Raw genomic sequence first — 23,809 nt, forward strand, 5'->3', positions numbered from 1 at the left:
GGGGGAGATATATGTATATATACATATCAACAGAAAATAACAAGTGTTGGTGAGGATGTAGAGAAATTGGAAGCCTCCTCGATTGTGGGTGGGAATGTGAAATGGTTCAGCTGCTGTGAAAAACAGCATGGAGGTTCCTCAAAAGATTAAAAATAGAACTACCATATGATCCAACAATTCCTCTTCTGGGTACATTGCCAAAAGAATTGAAAGCAAGATCTCAAAGGGGTATTTGCACACTCGTGTTCACAGTAGTGTTATTCACAAGAGGCAAAAGGTGGAAACGACCCAAGGGTCCTTCAACACGCGGCTGTATAAGCCAAAGGTGGTGTATACATACAATGGAATATTATTCAGCCTAAAAAAGAAGGAAAATCCGTCACCTGCTACAAGATATATGAAACTTGAAGAAATGAGCGAGTCACAAAAGGGCAAATCTTATGTGATTCCATATACATGGGGTCCCTAGAGTCATCAAAGTCACGGAGACAGAAAGTAGACCGGTGATTGTCGGGAGCTGCACGGAGGGGAGAACGGGGAGTGACTGTTTAATGGGTAGAGTTTCCGTTTTGCAAGATGAATAAGATCTAAGATCTGTTGTAAAACCATGTTCATGTACTTACTAACGCTCCTGAACTAAACACTTAAAGTGATAAAGACGGTAAAAACAAAAACAGGGGGAGAGGGTCTAATTCAGATGCTGATCTCGCAGATGGAGATCTGTGGGGATCCAAGGAAATAAACACACACGTAGCAGGACTTTGGGCCTGTTGGCTGTGGAGATTATGTCTGTGACAGAACGAGATAAGATGGGTGATGCTTTCCCAGGTTTGAATTTCTGCTCTTAAGAACATTTTTCTCGGGGCACCCGGGTGGCTCAGTCGGTTGAGCGTCGGACTCCTGATTGGGGCTCAGGTCATGATCCCGGGGTCATGAGATCAAACCCCATGTCGGGCTCTGCGCTGAGCATTCAGCCTGCTTGGGTTCTCCCTCCCGCCCCCCGCCCCCGCTCCTCTCCCCCACCCACTAGCACATTCTCTCTCTATCTCTCTAAACAACAACAACGGCAACAACAACCACTCTTCTCTCCACCTTCCCATTTCCCACCTGACAGAGTTCATCCAGCCTCCCAGGACTCCACCACAGCCTGTAGCCATCTCCAGAGGTGTCCCCACTGGGCACCGGGGCCTCTTTCTCAGCGTGTGCCTCTGGAGCAGAGCTCTGTTGCCGTGGCCTATGTTTCCCCTGTGGCTGGCACTGTGGGGGGGGGAGGTGAAGGCGCATGTCCCACGTTCATGGTCTCTGAGTAGACCACGGGGCTCCAGTTGCCTCCGTTCTGCAGGTTTCCCTTGCACTGACTTTGCCCCTGCACTGGGAGAAGGGAAGGCGGTCTTGGCATGGGGGGGTGTTATGGCAGATGAGACTCAGGGGTTCAATGCCAGCTGGGAGAAGCAATATCATTTCTAGGTCCAGTTCTGCCACCTCTTTGCCCCCGTGTGTCACCAGTAAAAGAAGGGCGAAGGCAAAGCTGGCTTCATAATCTTTCAAGATTCCAGATCTTTGGGGAGGCGGCGGGCAGGGGGGGGGCTCTGTCTTCCTGGAGTTCTCTCCAGCCTGATTGCCTCCACAAGGCACAGCATCTGGGAACCTCATTACGTCTGTGTTGCCTGGTATCTAACGGGACATTCTGGGTTGAGAGTTACCACAAGCCCCTTTGTGTTTTGACATGAGTGGAGACCCCGTGGTGATGCATCCTGGGCTCTGATTGCAGTGTGATCTGCTGACCCCCGAGACAGAGCCCGGCCAGAGTGATCTTTGGCAAGGTGGGCATTTCTGTCACCTGACAGGAGGGGACCCCGCCTTGCAGAGCTTGCCTCACAGGAGCTGGAAGATGAGCAGCTGGCTTGGGAGGTGAGATCAGATTTTTTCAGGGCAAAGTAGAACCCCGTTTGTCTTAATGAGGAGGAAAGAACAAAATCAAAGCATTCGTGAACACTTCAAAGGGGTTAAAGGACCACATCTGGTTCCCAATTAGTGTCCCTCCTGGCCAGGCAGGTGTCAGGTGGAGAATCCCATTGTCCTAATCAAGGGGGAAGGTGCCCGGGGCTTCTCTTACTGGCTGAGAATTGGTGGGGGCTGGGGGCCCCTGTTTCTGGGATCTCCAGCCCCATGCAGACCTCTGGTCTGTTTAGGAGACAGCTCTAATGAACCATACTTGTCTGTGAAGGACCTTGATCTTCTCCAAGCTTCTTCTATTTCCCTTCTATATTTCTTTCTCCTGATTATTTTCTTGCCTGCTACTTTTGTTGCATTTTTGTCTATCCAGAAGTTAACACCCAAAGGCCTTGATTTCTATAACCAATTCTGTGCTTTACAGAAGCAAAAGTCAGTAGGTCCAAACTTGGCTCTTTTATTCATGTGACTCACACTGGTTTGGGGCAACATCTCTGAGCGCAAGCCAGAAACTTCCATAAAGGGGGCTACTGCCTGGAAACCTGAGAACACTTGGCAAGTGAGCCCAGCCCGGAATGTTTTCAGACCAGCACTGCCCCTGACAAACAGAGACTGAGGCAAGACAGGTCAGGCTCCCCCGCTCTACCTCCATCTTCTCCAGAATGCTTCTGGGTTCCCTTTTTTTACTCATGTTCCTACCCCCCAATCCACCAGTTTGTCAGAATCCACATTTCACGTCCATCCACAGCCCTGATTTCCAAATCATTATAATCAATGATAACGATCAACTATCATAATCAATGATAATTAGCATTTATCAAGACAGTGGTTTCCCCAAAACGACTGCCAGCTCAGCCCGTGACCTTTCTTTTCAGTCACAAACAAAAGGGGGTTTGTGTGTGTGTGTGTGTGCGTGCGTGCGCGTGTGCGTGCACACGCGCACGCACGCATACACGGGCACTTGCGCGCACACCTGCCTCATGAACATACCCGTAATGAAAAACAGGATAGATTACAGAGAATGGCAACCTAATGGTTACAAAAAGGTATATGAGGCATAACCCATTAGTGAGCTACATTTTGTTCAAAACTGAGGTACTCAGGCAGAATAACACGCCTTTGTGCCGGAATGCACTCAGCTGTAGCAATGACTAATAATATAGCTGAGGACCTGTTCACATTTTTCCCCTTTTGTGCCTATTTTCATAAGTTAATAACTCAAGCATGAAATTATTTCAGGCTGAAGACTGGTGGTAAGAGCAGGGCAAATGTGTGGGAAACAACTTTTTGTTGTTGTTGTTACTTATTTTAGTTTGGCTGTTTTTAAGTTAGAGGAGTGGAGATGTCAACGTGCGTTTTCTCCGGCAACGTGTTTTGGTTAAGCCCCCAAAAGTTGGGATTTCATTATATGAGACAAATGTTTAGTGACTGGAGGTAGGAGTTAGTGTTCCTACAGGTATATGCTTCTGTTTGGCATAGGTTGGGGTTGCAGGTGGTTCCGGGGGAGGGGAGAGGGTTGGATGAAACGGAATCAGAACATTCTAAGTGCCATCATTCTGGACTCCCGTGCCTTCAACTAGAAAACTCCTATCCCACCAGAAAGGTAAAACAGCTTAGTGAGCAAACGGCTGGCTGTCTCACGCAGCGGAGAGTGTGGGTAGGGGTGAAGCCTAGTGCTGGGTATCGGTAAATTCCTGGAGCAGTGTATAGAACAGAAATGTGATGAATAATATTAATGCCTCTCCTTACAGTCTCAGGACTCTGGGGTTTACTGAGCATTTCCCTGTACACAGAACCAGAGAGTGTCCATCTGGAGGAAACCAGATTTCATACAAATCCTTTAAAAATGTTTCTTTCCTTTTCATTTATCGGACCAAAGGACTTTGAAAGACACAGAAAAACAGAGAATGATCTATCAAACACCTGAGTACCCCCATCCCACAATTAACAAATGTTAATTCTGTTTTGTAACAATGGCTTCAACTTTTTTTTTAAGTAAAATAACTGAATCATGACTGCTAAATTTGTACCTTTTCCTTGATCTCACAGATGTGCCAAGTAAGGAGCAGAAAGCAAAAGGACTCGGCTGAAGTGTGCAGCCTCCAGCAGCTCTCCCATCCTTTATGAACTGGATCTGGAAAGGAGACTCTCAGGAGGGTAAGACTAGCGTTATTGTCCCCCTGACAGATGACCAGGAAGGGGCCCCCAGTGGATGTGAATGACAGCCTCCCTGTTCTAGATCCTGTGCTGGGCTCAGGGGCCAGAACAAAAGACAAAGCCCAAAGCAGCCCAGATCCCAGCCTGAGAGAGGGGAGCCGAAAGCACCTGCATGAAGGAGAAGCGATTCCCTCCGGCCAGGGTCCGCTTCACCAGGCGTGTAATTCAGAGGCAAGTCAGCAAATACTTAGGGAGACATTCCATAGAACACATGTACTTCATAGGGTATATTTTAATCAGTAGCTCAATCATGGATCATTGCCAAAGAAAAGCAAAATATGCTGCCATCCTGTGACACAATGTGATGATTTCCATTTTTACTAGTAGATTGCTACACACACACACACACACACACACACACACACGGGCGTCTGAGCCTGTTGAGAGGTCTTTCTTTCTTTCTTTCTAAGGTGAAATTGGACAGGGTTTCTGCGTATTATCTGCTTGTCTCGGAGCTTCTGGGGCTACAGCTCTGTGCGCTGCATGAGCTAAGCCCACCTTGCGGTTCCATCATCAGGTTCCGCAAAGCCACTTGCGCCAGGAGCCCCACAAGAGCTCGCTCAGGGTCCACCAGCTGGAATCTGAGAGAGAGCAGACTAAAAATACCCAGCTCTGCGGACTCACGCCCGGCTCCTGGGGGGCTTCCAGATTGACAGCTCCGTTTACACACCCACAATGGGTTAAAACAAAAAAGAAAAAAAAAACCAATCTGCACGTTTTCTTCGCCTTGATTGATTTGAGCTCAGCTCTAGAGAGTTTTGCTGGCCATTTGCAGAATGTTGAAACTCCCTAGAACTGTTTTAGGAAAAGTAAAAGGCGGCAAAGCAGAGAGAGCAGGCTGGCTTTGTCAGGGTCTGGGGCTCTCCGGCCACGGTCACTGCGAAGCTGCGGCCAGTCTCGGAGCGGTCGGACCCTCACGGGACCGCACGCGGGTCCCTCTCCCACTCCAGCTCAGAGGCTGCCTCCCTCCGCCCATCCCCAGAAGGCACGGAACTTTACAGTTCACACATTTAACGGAGAAAACCCAGGTCCGGAGCCCGGAGCCCATGAAATGGAGCGCACAGCCCTGGGTGCGCAGCTCTCACAGTCCGGATGTGTGCAAACTGCTCCCCTGGGCGGTATTTGGGCCGATGCTTTGCGGGGAAGTACCTCCTCCTAGAGAGTGTCCTCTCCTCCCAGGCCTCGCGGGGAAAACTTACAAAGACAGAAAACCACAGGGTTCCTGGCACATGGGCTTTGGGTTTATCAGCTTAGAGCAGATTCTTCCTGGCCTGAGCCCGGGGCCCTTCCTCTGACTGCAAAGGCAGAGGGACACAAGCAGACAGAAACGCACTCGCTCAGCAGCTGACTCACGCCCAGAGTTGTATTCAACCCTCAAAAAATTGTCTACAAGAGATTGCTGAGGGTCGTGGTGCCTTCTGTCTTGCTCTCTTTCTTTTTATCCGGCGCCGTGTCACCACCTTTCAAGACACCTGAAATCAACCGAGAAGCAGACCGAAAGAGGGCTGGCGGGTTTTGAACACACGGTACTAATTCACACTCTGGTGCCTCAAATAAACAAACAAACAAAAAACCCAAAAAACCAGCAAGAGTGTTTCTAAGGTAGATCCACCCCAGTTCACTTGAAGGGGAAACCTCACTACTGCGGACGGTGACCTTGTGGGACATTGGAAAGCTGGCTTTACAGGGGCCCTGTGCAAAGCAAACTGGGCAGGGAAGAAATGAAGCCGTGATTCCTTGAACGGGGTTTGGCAAGATTTGGTTAATGACAGCCCCATCATTTCTACAAACCCTTTAGCAGTGTGTGAGAGTTCCGGTTCCTCCACATTCTCGTAACGCCCATTACGGTCAGTCCTTTTTATTGTAGTCATCCTAATAGTTGCACAGTGATATCCCGTGATATTGATTTGCATCTCTCTAATGGCCAATAATGATGAGCACCTTTTCATTTACTTGTTTATAATTCTTAGATTTTGGTGATATATCTGTTGAAATATTTTGTCCGTTTTTTAATTGGGTTGCTTGATTTCTTATTATTGAGTTTTGGGAGTTCTTTATGTATCATGAATACAAGCCCCTTATTAAATATATGATTTGCGCATGCTTGCTCCCCAATGGTAGCTTATCTTTTCATTTTCTTAACAACGACTTTTGTTTTTATTTTTTAAGGAGTCTAAAAAATCCATTTTGGGGCGCCTGGGTGGCTCGGTCGGTTGGGCGTCCAACTTCAGCTCAGGTCATGATCTCGCGGTCCGTGAGTTCGAGCCCCGAGTCGGGCTCTGTGGTGACTGTTCAGAGCCTGAAGCCTGTTTCAGATTCTGTGTCTCCCTCTCTCTCTGCCCCTCCCCTGTTCATGCTCTGTCTCAAAAAAAAAAAAATCCATTTTTTTTCTTTTATGTGTTATGCTTTTGCTATATCTATGAAATCTTTGCCTAGCCCAAGGTCACAAAGATTTTCTTCAATTTCCCTCTGGAAGCTGTGGATATTTCAACCTATGATGACCCATTTTTTGAGTTAATATTTGTCGATGGTATGAGGTGTGGATTGAAGTTCATCTTTTTTGCCTCTGGATATCCCAGTGTTCCTCCAGCATTTGTTGAAAAGACTACCATTTCTCCCTCCCTGCCCTGTTTGCACTTTTGTCAAAAATCAGTTGTTCATGCACGAGTGGGTCTGTTTAGTCTTGATTCTGACGTTCCATTGATATTGGCACTTACGGTCACTCCACTGTCCTGATTATTGTCACTTTATAATAAGTCTTGAAATCACATGGTGTTAGTTCTCCAACTTTGTTCCTCCTTTGCAAAGTTGTTTTGACTGTTCTAAGTCCTTTGCATTTCCGTATGAGTTTTAGAAGAAGTTTGTCAATTTCTACAAGTTTGCTGAGATTTTGCCCAGAATTGCATTGATTTATAGATCAATTTGGTGAAAATTTATACCATAAAAACATTGAGCCTTCTGACCCGTGAACACAGTATCTCTCTACCTATTTCGGGTCTCTTTCATTTTTATCAGCAATGTTTTATAATTTTTAATGTGTAGATTTTGTCCACCTTTTGTCATTTTCACTCTAATTTATACTTTTTGATGTTACTGTAAGTAGTACTTTTAAAATTTCAATTTCCAAGGGTTCACTGCAAATATACAGAAATGCAAGTGATTTTTGTGAATTACTCCTGTATCCTGTATCTTTACTAAAGTCACTTTTTTAGTTCTAGTGGCTTTTTAGTTCTATGGGTTTTTCTATGTAGACTCCGTGTCACCTTCCAATAAAAACAGCTTTCCTTTTCTATTTCCAACGTGGATCTCTGGATTTCTATTTCTTGCCATATTACACTAGATAGAATCTTCAGTACAATGTGGAAAAGAATCTGTGAGAATTTCTGATCTCAGGAGGGAAAGTATTCAGTCTTTCATCATTAAGAATGATATTAACTATAGGGGCGCCTGTCTGGCTTAGTCAGTAGAGCATCTGACTCTTGATCTCTGGATTGTGAGTTCAAGCCCCACGTTGGGCATGGAGCCCACTGAAAACAAACAAACAAAAGAATGATGTCAGTGGTAAGTTTTTAGTAAATGTCCTTTATCAGGTTGAGGAAGTCCCCATCTATTCTTCGTTTGCTAAGAGTTTTTATCAGGAATATTTGCTGGATTTTACCAAATCATTTTTTTTGTATCGTTTGAGACATACCACAGTTTACTAGTGTCATCATTTTCCAAATTTGAGTGAAGTGGGGAACATTGACCTCTCTTTACGTCCCTTTAGCATCTCTGTTAGTGATATAGCTCATTGTCTCAAATATTTCTTCTACATACTTTTAGAATCACATTAGACAGTGTTAGTTTTTGCCTCAATCATCAGTGTAATCTTGAAAACTCAAGAGGAAAATGAAAGTCTCTTGTAATGACCCATATTACCAATATTTTTGCTTATTATGTTCTTTCTTCCTTACTGATGTTCCAATAGTCTTTCTTTTATTGTTTCCCTTCTGTTGAGAAATATTCTTTTGTCCATTCTTATTCCATATGTCTGCTGGTGACAAATATTCTTAGTTTTTCTGAGACCGCGTTGATTTCCCTTTCATTCCGGAAGGATCTTTCCACTAGAAAGGACCTTTCAGCTGGAGATAGGATTTTGAGTTGGCCATTTTTTTCTTTCAACACTTCTTCGATACTCTGGCCTCTGTGTTCTAGCAACAATTATCCATCAGTCAAAAATTTTTCCCCTTTAGGTGGAGTGTCATTTCTTTCTGTTTCCAATATATACATATTTCGCTTTGTCTTTCAGAAGTTTGAGTTTCCGAGTTGATGTGCCTTGACGTGGATTTCTTTGGATTTATCCTGTTTGAGATTCGCTTGGCTTCTTAAATCTGCGGCTTTGTGCTTTTTGCCAAATTCAGAAAGTTTTAAGCCATTACTTAATGAACACTTTTTCAGTTCTGCCCTCTTTTCTTCTCCTTCCAGAACTCCAATGTCACGGAAGTTAGATCTTTTGTTATAACACCACATATCCCTGAGGCTCTGTTCCCTTTTTTTCCAGCCCATTTTCTTCTCTCTGTTGTTCAGAATGGATATGTAACCATGTCCCGTCTTCCAGTTCGCTGCGTCCCCTCGGTTCCCCTGGTGAGTGCCTCCCTTGACGCGGGTTTTATCGTTGTTGTTTTGGTTACTGTATTTTTCAGTTCTAAAACTTCCATTTGGTTCTTCTTTATATTTTGACTTTCTTGCTTGGGACGTCCTAATTTTTCATTTGTTTCAAGAGTACTTGTCATTGTTCTTTGAAGCATTTTTATGGTGGTTGCTTTAAAATGTCTGTCAGATCATTCTAACATCTCTGTCATCTTGGGATTAGCATTTATTGGGTGTTTTCTTTCAGTCTGAGATCATCCTGTTCTTGGTATGGTGCACAATTTTCTACTGAAACTGAAAATTTCGAATATTATGTTACAAGACACTGGATATTAGTGCAATCGTCTGTGTTAAATGGCTTCCTCTGGCATTGCCCCAGTAGGGAAAGGGATTGGTTAACAGTGAGTTGTGTTGTTCCTGCCAGGTGGACGTGGAAATCCACGTTCCCTACTTGGCATCTGTTGACACGCAGGTAAAAGTAAGAAGAGGTCTCTACCTCACTGCTGGATGGAGACAGAAGTTCTGGCTCCCCACAGGGCCACCACGGATAGCTCCCTCAAGTAGAAGGTCAGAGTGCCCCACTGATATTCCCCACAGGGCCTGGTTACCACTGAAGGTGGAGAGAGCTTCCTCTGATGCCACTCCAGTGGGGAAACGGAGGAGAGCCTGGTCTCTGCCAGGCGGGGGTGAATGTCCAGGCTCCCCCCTCCCAACCCCATGATGACAGTGTAGAGAAGCTCATTAACTCTGCAGATGGAAGTCTGAGCTCCCTGCTCAGTCTTCTCAGACACCATCCTGGGGCGGGAGAAGTCAGTAGATGGGGATGACGTAACACTCGGCTGGAGCATCTGCCCACCTTATCACATTTGCCACGACACGCACCCTCAGCAGAGCTGTGAAAACACTGGCCAGGGAGCTGTTTACGCTTTATCTCACTTAGCTGTCACACCCACCGCGTGGAGCAGGCAGTAGGTTAGTGCTCTCTATTCTCACAGACGGGGATCTAGAAGCAGGGAAGCTGAGTAACTTGAGCAAGGTCAGCGTGAGTCGACAGCAGAATTCTCAGCTGGGTCTGTGTGATTCTCATTCTCTTGCTTTTTAGCCCCCACGTTTTATTGTTGATGGAATTCCGGTTGGAGGGAATGAGGGCCCTTTGGGGAAATGAGTTTGCAGAGGTCAGAAGGAAGGACCTAGAAAAAAGCTAAGGAACGTTTCCAGGAGAGGCGTGGGTGAACAGCAGACCTGCATGGTTCCAGGGGACACCTGGGGAGGCAACCCGTGGCGTTTCATAGAGGCAGCTGGGATTCCAGAATTGGAGAAACCTGGGTTCAAACCCAGACTCCACACTAATCCCACCGATGGCAGGAGTTCGGGCAAGTTGTCGAAGCCCTCCAAGCTTCTGTTTTCACATCTGTACAGCAGGAGGATGACGGTATCTCCTTGGAAGCTTCCCAATGGGTACAGTGAGGCACTGTACATGAAATGCCTAGGCTGTGCCAGGCCACAGGAGATGGCAAATAGGCGCTGGCTGTTCATTTTATTTGCTAGTTCTCTGCAAAGTGGCAGGCACTACGACCCAGAAACTTTCGATGACTGGAGGACGACACCGGGCTACATGGCAGGGGCAGCCCGGAGCTTGTCCGGAAGCAGGGAGGCCTCACAGAGCCCAGAACCTCATCGGAGACCATTTGCAGGGACCAGGACGGTGGGATGGAGTGCCTTCTGACCTGGAGAGGTCACTTCCAGTCTTTGCTCCGGCAGTGGCGGCAGCTCCCGCGAAGGGAAGAAGCAGCAGTTTCTGTTGGCTCTCAGACACTCCAGCTGTCGTCTTCGGGAATGTGTTTCTCCACCCCAGAGGGAAGCGGATGACTGAGAAGGGAGGCGAGCGGTTAGGCGGGGCCTTGCAAACTCTAGCCCGTTAGCTCCGGTGTGCTGGCCATGGACCCCAAGCCAAGGCCAGCGTCACGGCAGGTTATGGCGCACTGCACGCCCACTGCACCAATGAGATGTATTTGCAACCTTAATATAAACAGATTACATTTCTTATCCTAATGTGGCTGTTGGCTAAGTGCCCGTGAATTTTAGCCTCCAGGAGGAAAACGATTGCTTAAGCTGAGCGTTCACTACTTTTACTTTCCATACACGGCTCGGGGCTCCTTCCGGGCACCCGTTCACCCCCAACACACGCAGACACACGCACACGTCCACGTGGGCCGCCACGCACGTGCCTTCGCAGGGACAGGCCAGTCGTGCGCTCGCTGACCCCCTTTCTGCTGGCTGCAGACTGTGGCAATATTCTGGCTTTGGGGGAAAAAGTCCTCTCCATGCCACCGTACATTTTCACATTCAATACACACTCTGGCTTCGGCTTCCAGATTCTTCCTCCTACCCACCCACCCTCCCCCCCCCCCAGATGAATACTTTAATAGCCCACTCTATCAGTCAGTGTCCAACATGCCTTTTACATGGGGAGGGGAAGGCCGAGGAAAGGAGGTCATTTCCCTGAGGTCCCTATGGACTCAGCGAGTGACAGAGGTTCTCCGGAGCCACCACAAGCACCATCACCATTGTGAGGGGACTCTTTCGGCCACCTCGACCGGCTCCTTGAGGCTGACCGGAAGTGGTTATTGGAGAGTCTAAGATCCAGCCACGCCAGACACAGAGGAGCCCTGGGCAGTGGGACTTGGGCTCATTCCCATCAGCGGCGTGCAAGTGATTTCGTAAGAGACAGTCAGGTGTGGGCTTGCACACCATTCCCTCCCTGCCTCTCCCAAATCCCACCCCTCCCGTCCATGTTTATAATCCCTCCCTCCTACTCTGTCTCTGTCTCTCCTTCTTCCTTTCAGAAAGTCCTCGCTCGTCTTTCCCTTTCCTCACGCTGGCAGCCAAGCTTATGCCCCACACGGGCCTACAGAATTCTTTCCTCCCGAGCCAAGGAAGTGGGCACAAAACAATGTCCAGGCTGCGCCCGTCGGGGGCCCCACATCAAAGACGCAGGAAACAACTGTTTCCCTGTCTCCTGACAGGTCAGCGGCATAGCCCTCCAGGCAGCGTCTCTGCCCAGGGAAACAGCCCCGGCGGCCCCCACCCAGACGTTCAGATCCTGCGGGGCAGGGGGCCAATTTCTCTGGCCCTTTCTCTGTGGAAAAAGTGCAAGACGCAGACCAGTTTGGGAAGGCGATTCTAGTCAGACCACGGAGCAGATGGGAACGACTCCAGGGGGATGCCTGCGTGTGTCAGGTGTCTGTGCGGTCCTGGCACACACACGCGCACACCCACGCATGCACATTCACGGCATTCACGCACGCACCCACACACGCGTGCGCAGGGAGGCCCATCCACGGGGATGTTGCCCTGGGCCTCTCACTTGGCCCGCTGTCAGCTCAGAGCAGTCTCTCTCCCTGGTGGCTTGTAGGAGTGGCCAGTCTCCCCTCAAATTGTCTGCACTCGCACCCATCTGACAGCCAGCCTCCCGTCAGGCCCAGGGGAGGGCCTAGCGAGACGCACACCCTTCCAGAAGGGCCAGGAGCGCCTCCCGCCGGAGAGTTCCATCCAAATATTCATGGGCAGCCGGCCAGGCCCTTGGGTGCCAAGATGACACCCATCCTTCACAGAGTGACAGCTGGACACTTGCTCCTGCCAGCCCCCTCTGCCACACTATCGGCGCCCCCGTCCCAGGAGCCAAGCAGCCCAGTGCCAAGGCTGAGCATACCGGGGGCTTGCACCAGGATGTCACCCGCAACCGCTGTGATTCAAAAGACAGGACTCTGGGGCCAGAAACTTGGGTGTGGTGACCCCGTGTCAGAGTTCAGAGCCACAGTGCCGTGTCCCTGGCAGGAGGGGCACCCCCCGCTTTCTCGGGGTCCAGTGTCAGGAGAGCTCGTTTTTAACTGGGGTGGGGCAAGAAGGGTGAGTTACAGAGTTTTGTTTTATTTTTAAAGTTGATCCATCTTTGAGAGAGAGAGAGACAGAGCTCAAGTAGGGGAGGGGCAGAGAGAGAGACAGAGACACAGAATCCAAAGGAGGCTCCAGGCTCTGAGCTGTCAGCACAGAGCCCGACGCGGGGCTCGAACTCATGGACCTGAGCCGAAGTCGGACGCTCAACCGACTGGCCCACCCAGGAGCCCCCCTAGTTTATTTAACCAGTTGCAGAATGTTAGATATTTGGGTCGTGTCCAGTCTTTGACAAATACAGACAATGCTGCCTTAAGTGTACCCTTAAGTGTGCACATCACTCACACACCTGTGAGAGCACGCGCAGACGAATTCTCAGAGACCGAGGTCCCAGGGGAAGGGAGATGTGCCTTTGTCGTTTGGATAGATATCGCCAAATTGCCCTCCCCCAAAACCGCTATTTCACAAACAGCTAGGATGGATCAGAGCACCTGTTTCCAAATGCGTATTTGAACATGGCACGTGATCAAAATGTGAGAGCCTGAACAATGACAAATAGTATCTTGGTGTAAATGTATTTTTCTTCTCGTTAATGATGCTGAGCGTTTCTTCAAATGCTTCAGGGCTGTTTGTTTCCCATTCCTACAGCTCGTCAATTCATGTCCTTTGCCCGTTTTTCTATCTGTTGGCCTTTTATTGATGTATGAGTCTTTATATATTAGGGACAGTTGCACTTAGTGATGTTAATCAAAACAGTTTCCCCCAATTTGACATTTGCCTTTTAGGTTTGTTGATGATAGGATCGGTCGGCCATAGAGAGAAAACTCGATTTTTAGGTAGTCCTTTTCATCAATTCTTTCTGTTTGGGGGTGTTATGCTTTGTGTTTGTGCTAATATGCCATTCCTCCTTCTGACGTGAAAAGGTAAAAGTTATTATTTTCTCTTAAAACTTTGATGGTTTCATGGGGCGCCTGGGTGGCTGGTCGGTTGAGCGTCCGACTTCGGCTCAGGTCATGATCTCACGGTCTGTGGGTTCGAGCCCCGCGTCGGGCTCTGTGCTGACAGCTCAGAGCCTGGAGCCTGTTTCAGATTCTGTGTCTCCCTCTCTCTGTGACCCTCCCCCGTTCATGCTCTGTCTCTCTCTGTCTCAAAAATAAATAAACGTTAAAAAAAAAAAAAATTAAAAAAAAAACTTTGATGGTTTCGGAGCACCTGAGTGGCTCAGTCAGTTGAGTGTCCGACTTCGGCTCAGGTCACGATCTCATGGTTTGTTAGTTTGAGCCCTGCGTTGGGCTGTCTGCTGTCAGCTGAGAGTCCACTTCGGATCTTCTGTTCCCCCCCCCCCCGCCCTTCCCCTGCTCTCTCTCTCTCTCTCTCTCTCAATAAATAAACATTTTTGAAAAAGTTTAAAAAATTTGATGGTTTCATTTTTGTTTTATATTTCAAAAGTTGATCTATGTAGATTTTGTTTGGATAGATCATTAAAGTATGGATTCACCTTTTTTTTTTCTTTTCTTTTTGGATGGTCCCCCATTCTGTCGTCCCAATACTGTTTCTTCCCATCCACGTACTAACCAGGCCCGACCCTGCTTAGCTTCCGAGATCAGACGAGATCGGGCGTGTTCAGGGTGGTATGGCCGTAGACCCAATACTGTTTCTTGAGTGAGCCACCCTTCCCCACTGACCTGAGATGCCTCACTTCTCCTCTCACAGAGGCCTTGCTTGCAGTTGCCTCTCCTAGGGACTTTCCACTCTGAGGAGCAGAGATGCTTCTTAATGAGTGAAATGCAGAGGTTCAGAGCCCCCGGCCCGAAAACATCCCCAAAGGCCTTCCTTTTTATGTATGGCTTAAAATACAGAGAAAAATGCTCCTTGCTTTAGAAAACACAACCTTTTCTGTTTGCTTAACTTCTCACCCTTCTCTTATAGGTGGGCCCCCAGTGGTTAGAAGGGGAGCATTCGTGCTGTCCGCCCTGCATAAAAGCTCAGACATTTGGGCTGTAAGGGAAAGAACTTAATGCAGGAAGTAAGGGCTGTAAGGGAAAGAACTCAACTTAACGTAGCTGAGAAAGAAATCCACTGGTCAGTGCCTGCAAAGTCCAGGACTGGCTTGACTCTATGACATCAGCAGGACTGGATCTCAATCGCCCCATCGCTCTTGAGGGGGGGCTCTCCACTAGAGGTGGCTGTGAGCTGGCTGCCAGCAGCTTAGCTCGAAGACTGTCTTCTGAGCAGCCCGGGTGACAGACACGGGAATGGCATGACGGGACCATCCGCCCATCCCGGACATTGGAACTGGGGCATGGGATGTGCTAGTTAGTGGTTCTGGGTCACCCGCCCACCTCCGGACCAGGCAGCCCACCAAAACGGCGTGAGCTGGTCCTGGAAGGACGCCGGTGCCAGAGAAGGAGGATCAGATCCTGAAAGGCGGTCACAGCAGGTGCACCCCACACCCCGCGCCCTGCTCTTTCCTTGACCTTCTACACGTTGGTTCTTCTTTCCTGGAAGTGCAACATGCAGCTGTTCCCTTGCCTAACTTGCCACCCTGGTCAAATGGCTTCACTTCTCCATGCCTCAAATGAAGATGTTGAAAGGACCTTTTGCATGGGGTTGTTGTGAGAATTCACTAAAATAACAGACCTCAAGCATCTGGCACCTGGTGCCCAGCAACTCACTGCTCATTTGCTCAACTAGGTTAAAAGGTTCTGATCGCTGTGTCCCAGGACAGAAAGACCCCTCCCTCTGCAGCTCCAGGGGCAACTCAGTGCATTAAAAAAAAAGGGGGGGGGGCAACTGGCAGGTGAAAGGCAGACAGGAAGAGCAAATAAGAAGTCAAATTACTTCTTCGTAAGACACCTTGATGCCCTAAGGACAGCCTGTTACAAGCGGCCATCACTCTGGGAAAAGAAATTGGGGTCTCAGAAACCAGACCCTTTGAAGAGTAAAGCCTCTCACTTTGGCCAGCCTCTGTGACAATTCTCATTGAACATTGCCCAGAAATAAGTTTTGATGGCACGTGCTTCTCATGAGGATGCTCCCATGTTCGCAGTTTTTTTCTGAATGATCTTTACCAATAAACCTCTCTTCTCGTGTCCTTACCCTATCTCTGTTCTATTTACGGAGCAAGAGAACCCCAATTTTATCCAGGGAGGTAATGTGCCCGACTAAAAGACTACATTTTCCAGGCTCCTTTGAAGTTCACTGTGGCCATGTAACTAATTTCTAGCCAATGGGATACCAGCAGAAGTATGGAATTTATAGGAAGGTAAGTTAAAAGGAACTGATTCAATTGTGGAGATATTCTCTTCCTCCTTCATCGGGCCATAGATGGGAGAGCAGGAACTCCTGCAGCCTCCTTGTGACACTGAGAGCAAAAGCCAGAGCTAGGGTTGTGGAACAGAAAGGCAAGAAGAAGAAAGTTCTGTAAGTCTTTTCTATGGGTATGTAAACACTTGTGTTTTACGCTTCTGTCTTTGGAGTTTTCGGCCAAATGCAGCTAAATACAATCCTAGCTTGAAACATGATTCATCCCTCAGCAACCCTTGGCTGATCTTCACCCTCTGGAGAAGAGTAGAAATGTGTGCATGCCAGTATCCTGAATAATCTTGGCCTCCTCAGGACCTGAGAAGGGTTCCCATGGACTTTGGACCCCATGGGGCCTTAGGGTAGGGCCCAGGCTACTTCCCTCCGGTGAAACAAAAACACTTTCTCTTTGCTCTGGGAAGGATTTAAGATGCATTGACCTACCTCATCAAATCTTACAATGCATGTGATTTATTTTTCCGTGCCGGGCCCTGTTGGCTAAAACTGAACCACAATCATTTTACTGAATCGGTAAAGAAAACTCGTGTCAAACGGTAACTTACACCAGACGTGTGATTCTGTTTGTAACAGTTTACAGTTGACCAATCACTTTCTGTGCATTATCACCACCCACACAGAGAGAGAGAGAGAGAGAGAGAGAGAGAAAAGGGGATGGCTGTATCCGCTGTACTAGAACCTGGGCCTCGGTCACTCTGTCATCTTCAGACCAGCCCTGCCCTGGGTCAGACCAGGTGATGGGGACAAAATTTCACAGAAGTCCTTCCAAGAGTGGTCATGTTTTTAGAATAAGATATTGAAAACATTATCTTGACAGTAAAGTCAAAGCAGATTTTATCTTCCTTAAGCTGCTTGTTGGTGGTTGCCAAAGGCATAGACACAACAATCCAGTCTCCTAAACTAGAAGGTAAGCGTCCTGTTCAGCATCGTACCAGTATGACACAAATGACAGAAAACTCCGCTCAAACTAGCTTAAACAATCAAGGGGAGGTACTGGCCCGGGACACTGAAAAATCAGGCAGAGGCTCCGATCTTGGACAAGTTTCCTGAGTCCCTGAAGCTCCAGTTTTGTACTTCTCCCATCATAGGATCCCAGAAGCTGTCCCTCCTCTTTCTCTCCACTGTTTGACTCCTCGTTCCATGTCCTGTGCCATCCGGGGAGGGCCGCTCTTGCAGGCTCCAGCAGAAGAGAGAGGGCTTCTCCCGGGAAGCTCAGCCAACGGTCCCTCGGGTGCCATGGGCCCAAAGTCAGGGCAAAGGAACAAGCTAATTGGCTTAAGCCAATGCGAGCCGACCCCTGAAATACGGGGTAAGGGGAATTCGCCCAACTAACATAGCTGGTGCTGCTAAAGGGGGGGCTTCCCAAGGGAAATTTCGGGACCTAAGCTTTAGGGTAGGGAACGGATATCAGTTGCCATATTTGTCCGCCTCTGCTATTCACCTTACCAGTCACGTTGACTGGCGTGGCCAGTGATGTGTGATCCTTATCGACAATTAATCGGCTCCCACGTGGAAACTTTTCACACAGCCTCCACTCCTGGGGTTAGCTCTGTATCACCGGCTTAGCTTCGTTTTAACCCAGCTTGCACAGAGCTTGTCTCCTGAGAAATTATTTAAATCTCACTAAAACTGTAATGAAGCAACTTCTGGGCTAATTGTCCTCTGCTACGGCCAGGGTATCAGAGCAGCAGGATAGAAGGTCTCAGAAATGAATCTGACGTCACTTTTCGATGTAAAGTACAATGTTCCTGAGGACAATGTCAAACTACCCCTTCCCTACCTTCCGTATGTTGATGGTTGCCCTGGCTCCCTTTCTTTGTCCTGTAATGAATCATTCTACAGCTGCCCATCTTAAAGAGAAAACAAGAAGCTATCAAATCCAAGCCCCATGCAAAGCAGGAGACCTCTGCATGGATCCCCATAAGAGATCCATGCCTCCTTTCCGGGGGCCAAAATGCCCACCAACATCAAGAGATGTCCCGAGGGCTCGAGTGTGGCCCCAAGTTCCTTACGTTAATTAGTCCTAATCTTTTTCTTTAGATGGTATGGTCACTGAGAGGCAGGTGACGTGCTATTCCAGAGGGCAAAATCGGGACACATCCTGATGTGACATCCATCAAATTTGTGCAGAGAGATGTCACAACCCCCACAAGACCTTATCCCTTTCAGGCCGCACATGACCATCTTCTCCAATTATTTCATGCACTTCGAGGTTTCCAGCAAATCTAAACACAACGATTGACACTCTCAGGACACAGTTGAGATTATTTCACTTTGTTTTGACTTTGCTTAGCCTCAATACCATTTTTCCACATTTTTTGGGTCCTAATAGCTTTTTTCTATTAAAAAAAAAATTGCCAGTAAGCCCACCACTTAGAAATAACCACTAGAAGGAAACAAATCAAAATTTTAGCCGTCTTTCTTCTGTATGTAAAATACTATGTGTGTCGGGGCGCCTGGGTTGAACAACTGACTCCTGATTTCAGCTCAGGTCATGATCCCTGGGTGGTGGAATCGAGCCCCGTGTCAGGGTCCACACTCCGCACGTGGATTCTCTCTCTCTGCTTAAGATGCTCTCTCTGTCTCTCTCTCTCCCTCTGCCTCACTCCCCCCCATGCACGCTCTCTCTTTGTTTTCTCTCTCTAAAATAAAATCAAAAAAACTTTTTTTAATGTGTGCACTTTCCTTTACAAATATGAGGCTCGTTACACTTATTTTCATTAGGAAGTAGTCTTTTACAATGTACCTAATGTCTGCTTAGCACTTGGTCTCATAAATGTATCATGACTTATCTAGCCATACCCTGCTTGCTTACCTCTAATTAGAAAAGATTCCTTGAAGTGTCACCACCGGGCTAGAGTAATCTCACCCAATCCCCCTGACAGCCCCGTCAGACAGGAATTATGATTATCTTCAGTTTACTGTGCGGAAGGTTAAGTAAACTACTCAGGGAGTGCCAGCGGGAAGACTCTAATTAGCACTCCCACCTACATGGTTGCCCTTGTCCCCGGACCCTTGGATAAATTGTTATCTTTTTTTTTTTATGCTACCTTGAAAGAGAAATGTTAGCTTACTGCTTTTATTTGCATGTATCCGGTTGTTTGCAAGTTTGAGCATCTTTTGATTTCTTACGGAACATGTGCATTTCTTTCCCTTCGCGTTGTCTTATCGTGTTTTTGCCCATTTTTCTGTTAGTCTCACTCTAGGCACGCACCTCAGTGATCGTGCAATTCACCCGCTATCTGTCATGTATGTTCCCTGGTTATTTCTGCGCTTTTGAGTTTTGTCATGGTGACTTAGGACGGAGAAACTTTAATATTTCTACATCTGCCAATTATTTTCCTCTGTGACTATTCCCATGAATTTCACCCATAGGAAGTTTTCATCTCTCCCAGGTGCAGATACATGTCTTACTTTTCTTTTCTGTTACAATGAGTTCATTTCCCACATTTAACTCTCTCATCTATCTGGAAATTATTGTTAATTTTCTTCTCAAAAGGTCAACCCAGAAGTGCCTGAATAAGCTTGAGTGGGGTGGGCCATACCCATGACCTGTTCCATCACACCAGTACCTGGATGTGCTCACACCGGACTGTCACTCACGATACCTGGATGGTCCCCTGCATGGAGCACACCCAGGCATTATACTTCCATGGGTACACGTTGGCTTTTAGCACTCACGTCCTTTACTGACATTAATCCCATGGGAACTAAAACTGCCAGACTTTCTTTTGTTCCGCGGTTGAGGGTACAACTTTTAGAGAAACATCTCTACCACTTGCTATAAATTTGGATGTAACCCTTTGATGTAACAGTATCCCCAAGTAGATGTCATTTGGTCTTCGGCTTTTCATCTTGTTGCATGATTTCCACGTATAGAGTCAGGTGCCTGGAATATACTGGCCGACACCTAGTTCTCTCCCTTGAGAGATGTATTCTACTTCTCGGACCACTCTGTTTCCTTAGCTCTCTTGCGTACCGTTGTTGGCCATTCGGGCTGTTCCCTGCTCTCATGGTTACATAGGCAGCTGACAAAATAGTTTCTGCTCAGCACGTTCTTCTGTGTTTCATTTTTAATTTTCTGTGTTTGTACTGATATATATTCAGATTCAATTTGTGCTGATGGTTTGGCCTCCTATTCCATCCAGTTGAAAGGACTTTGTGTCGTTCGTGATTTGCTTGTCTATTGCATTTTGGGGGTGGGCTCTTATACCCATTGGATGATCAAGAAAGACATTGTACCTCCAAGAGAGGAAGGCTACAGTATGCAGAGAGCAGTTGGTGGGTAAGAATTTGCATCTGTCCCCAACACTGATACCCTTGGCCATGATGCTGCTCTGATTCTTGCCCCATCCGTGGCATCCAAGGACGCTCCAAGATACCAACTGCTTTGCTGACATTATTTTAGGTACACAATGCTTACCAGATGCACCTGTTTAACCACAAAAGATTCCTAGTTGTTTGGGGAGACTCGAACCCGTGTTGTCCCTCGCATTCTTTTTGAAATGTTTGCAAACCACATGGTCTATAATTCTAGACTATTCCCCCAGGGATTGCCATAAAGCAATCTATCCTTTTACGGCGTTTGAGAATGGACAGTTTGCTTAGGGGCTAGCTTCCCAGTATTTTTATCGGTGTGCTTCTCCGAGGTCATCTGAGAACTTTCCTCTTTGCCTGGGCTGAAGACTGACTCATTTAGTGCATCCGAGTGTTGTCTCACAGTCCTGGGTTCTACCTTTTTCAAGATCACCTGAAAAACTAGAAAAGTGGGAGGATAAATTGAAATTGCGGGCTTTTTTGTCAAGTCTTTACATGTTAGCAAGATAGGGCAAGAAAGCCCTATCCCTTTCTTGCGCTCTTCAAGTAGCTTTAAAAAGCCTTGTGAAATCATGGTCCTTTAGTAGGTTTCTGCTTATTCTGGGTGTTAGCCTTCTCGATGCTGTCCTCAGTAGGGCAGTCCCTTCATGCACATTCTCTTTGATTCTGTGCCCCCCTTTCACATTTTAGGCATGCTTTTCTAAAGCATGATGATCTAAAGCATGGTGATCTGAGATCACCAATGACCACCTTTGGTGGCCACATTGGTTTTTATTATTTTTTTTTTCTTGGTGTTTCCTCTCGTTTTGTTCCTCCCTGGGATTAGTCACGTGAATGAGCAGAATTGAGGGTTTTCTCTCAGTCTCTTTCTTCACTCGGTCTCTGTGCATTTGGACACTTGAGCCCCAGTCCTTCAGGTTAAGATTGGGTGGCACTAAGGAATTTTGTTTAATCTCTCCAGGCCTTGTTTTCTTTATGCCAGATTGGGGATGATAACGGCATTAACCTCCTGGCGTTGCTATAAGGGAAATAGTGCATAGTCAGGTCCTTATTAGTATTATTATCTGCCTATTATTGAAACCCTTTGTGGTTACAAGTGATAGAAAGCCAACGCAAACTGGCTTAGACACTAAAAGATTCTGTTGGCTCAGAGGATTTTCCCCAAGGGCTTGCCTTCAAGCAGAATCTAAGTCACCCCAGCCTTAGGCATAGCTGAGTTCAGAGGTCTGTTAATGTCACCAGAACCTGAGTCTCTCCATTTGGCTTTCCTGCTGCTTCACATGGAGGCAAGATGGTCGCAGCAGCCCCAGGCCCCTGTCTCCCTTGGGCCCCCAGCCTGGCAGAACCATCCTGTTTCTTGGCTCCTCTTGGAACTGGCCCCATGCCCAGAGCAGTAGAAGCCAAATTCTGAACTGGAGAGATTTGCTTTCCCAAAAGGGAGAGCCCAGGAGCCTTCCTGACCGGGAGTGATTTCGCGGACACTCTTGGGCACCTCCTCCACTCTGAAGCTCACAACTAGGACCTTTCAAAGCAGCTCTTTTCCAGCAGGATGGGCCCCACCAGAGTGCAGAAAGATGACCTTGAGCCCTGGACACAAGTCCTTGCTTCTTACTCCCTCCTTGACTTGTCTAGGTATTTTGGGCTTTGACCTACATCTCTGACAGCAGCTAGACTCCTTCCTGGGCTCCACACAGCTTGGTCTTGGTGGCTGGGAAGCACCTTTGCCTTTACCCTTTGACCCCCGCCTGTGCCTGCCAGCTGGGTTTTCCACACCTGGCCATTGACCTTCAAGTCACCCTTCTAAGACACGCCTGGCTATTCATGGTGTTTATCGTGTAACACTTCCGTCACATATGGCACTGGGTACCGTTGGTTTGGTTTTTTTTTTTTTTTTTTTTTTTTTTGTAACCTAGAATCCGTGCACCCTTCCTTTGCACAATTGTGTGTTCCTCTGTGGCATGGTCTTGACCATCGGGCAGTCCTGGTGGGCGGGGAGTTCAGGTGCTGTCTCCCTGTCTGGAAGCCGAAGGGTATTGTCCCAGTGCCCTTTCCTGTCCCAGAGCGGAGCTGAGCAGCCTCAGAAGGAGTGACCGCGGCCCATCCCCACCCCGCAGAGGCACCTGACACACTTGTGCTCCCTCCCGGCCTGAACCCCGCGCTCCAGCTCAGAAAACAGCTCTCCTGTGAGCCCCTCGACAACGTCCCACACATTCCCCTTTTGCTTGAGTCAGCAAGAGTAGTTTCTTTTCAAGAACCCTAGCTGATATTCTTGTGCTGTGCCTCATCGTTTCTGGTTTTATAGATTTATTTGGGCTTTTTTTTTTTTTTTAATTCCTCCCTCTGAAGTTTCTGTTTAAACTCTTTCTGGCCACACTGGCAGGTCTCCTGCCGCATGTTCTCAGATTTGGGTTAGTACATCCTGCTTCCTGCCAGGACCCCGCTGCTCCAGGGTGGATCTGGGCTGCGGTCCAGCAGACACAATTCTCCACTCTGACACCATCTACATGCCCAGATGTTCCCTCCGTATACTTCCTCCCTCTTCCTTTCACTTCCAAAGTCACGAACTTCAAGCGAAGGGAGAAATGAAAACACCACCTGTACCACCCATTCCGTCAATTTCCTCCTCCGAACTTCAAAGTGCGTAGAAACGTACTGGATTGAGACTCAAAGGCTCACCGTCTACCACCCTTGGAAGAAAAGTTGGAAACCATCACAGGCCTTTACTCAAGGGCCATCTCTGACCGACGGGCTATGGCTGGCTGGGTTTCCCACCGGGGCAGGGTAGGAAGGTGTCCTGAGGGATCCGCAAGGCCTGCTCGGAAGTTGAGAAGGAAAAGTACAGTGAGTTCCCCTCCTCCAACACCCCCCTCTGCACATTACAAACGAGGAGACTGAAGCACACACGGATCAAGTTGTCTAAACTGGAGAAGAAGCAAGGGCGGTTCTGGGGATAGATTCTAGGTTGTTAGGCCTTTCCTATTTTTTTTTTTTTAATTAAAAAATATATTTATTTATTTTTGCAAGATGGAGAGACAGAGACAGGGGCAGAGAGAGAGAGAGAGAGGGAGACACAGAATGGAAAGCAGGCTCCAGGCTCCGAGCTGTCAGCACTGAGCCAGACACGGGGCTCGAACTCACAGACCATGAGATCATGACCTGAGCCAAAGTTGGATGCTTAACCGACTGAGCCACCCAGGCGCCCCCAGGCTTTTCTTATTGACAATGATGTCTCTTTCATGCTGGAGTCCAGTCATATATGAGGTCATCAAGGGCCACTTGCTGATTGCCTGTTATGTGTTCCACACTCAGCCTCTTCTGGACACCCTGGCGGGAGCCGGCTATACCTATGAGCCTATCGATAATCCTTCTGGAGAACTTTCAACATCCCACTTTCCATGCCCTGGGGCCAGCATGGGCTGGGGGGAGGGGGCAGCGCACAGGATCTCCAAGGTCTGCAGGGCACCCTGGGAGCTCACCC

At 47.9% G+C, this 23,809-nt stretch overlaps 1 long non-coding RNA gene across 5 annotated transcripts in view; it reads left to right on the forward strand.

The window, feature by feature from the left end:
- The window catches only part of LOC102956089, a 156,493-nt gene that overhangs the window by 113,688 nt on the left and 18,996 nt on the right, over positions 1–23,809 (forward strand). For 4 of the 5 annotated variants that reach the window (XR_001510306.2, XR_006215889.1, XR_006215890.1 and 1 more), the window contains exon 3: positions 4,003–4,110. This is a non-coding gene — a long non-coding RNA (uncharacterized LOC102956089). Of the gene's footprint in view, positions 1–4,002; positions 4,111–4,580; positions 6,241–23,809 lie in introns of those variants that run through there. The other variant, XR_006215891.1, reaches the window with a different exon arrangement.

This window comes from Panthera tigris, chromosome A3 (genome assembly GCF_018350195.1).
Source record: "Panthera tigris isolate Pti1 chromosome A3, P.tigris_Pti1_mat1.1, whole genome shotgun sequence".
NCBI lineage: Eukaryota > Metazoa > Chordata > Mammalia > Carnivora > Felidae > Panthera > Panthera tigris.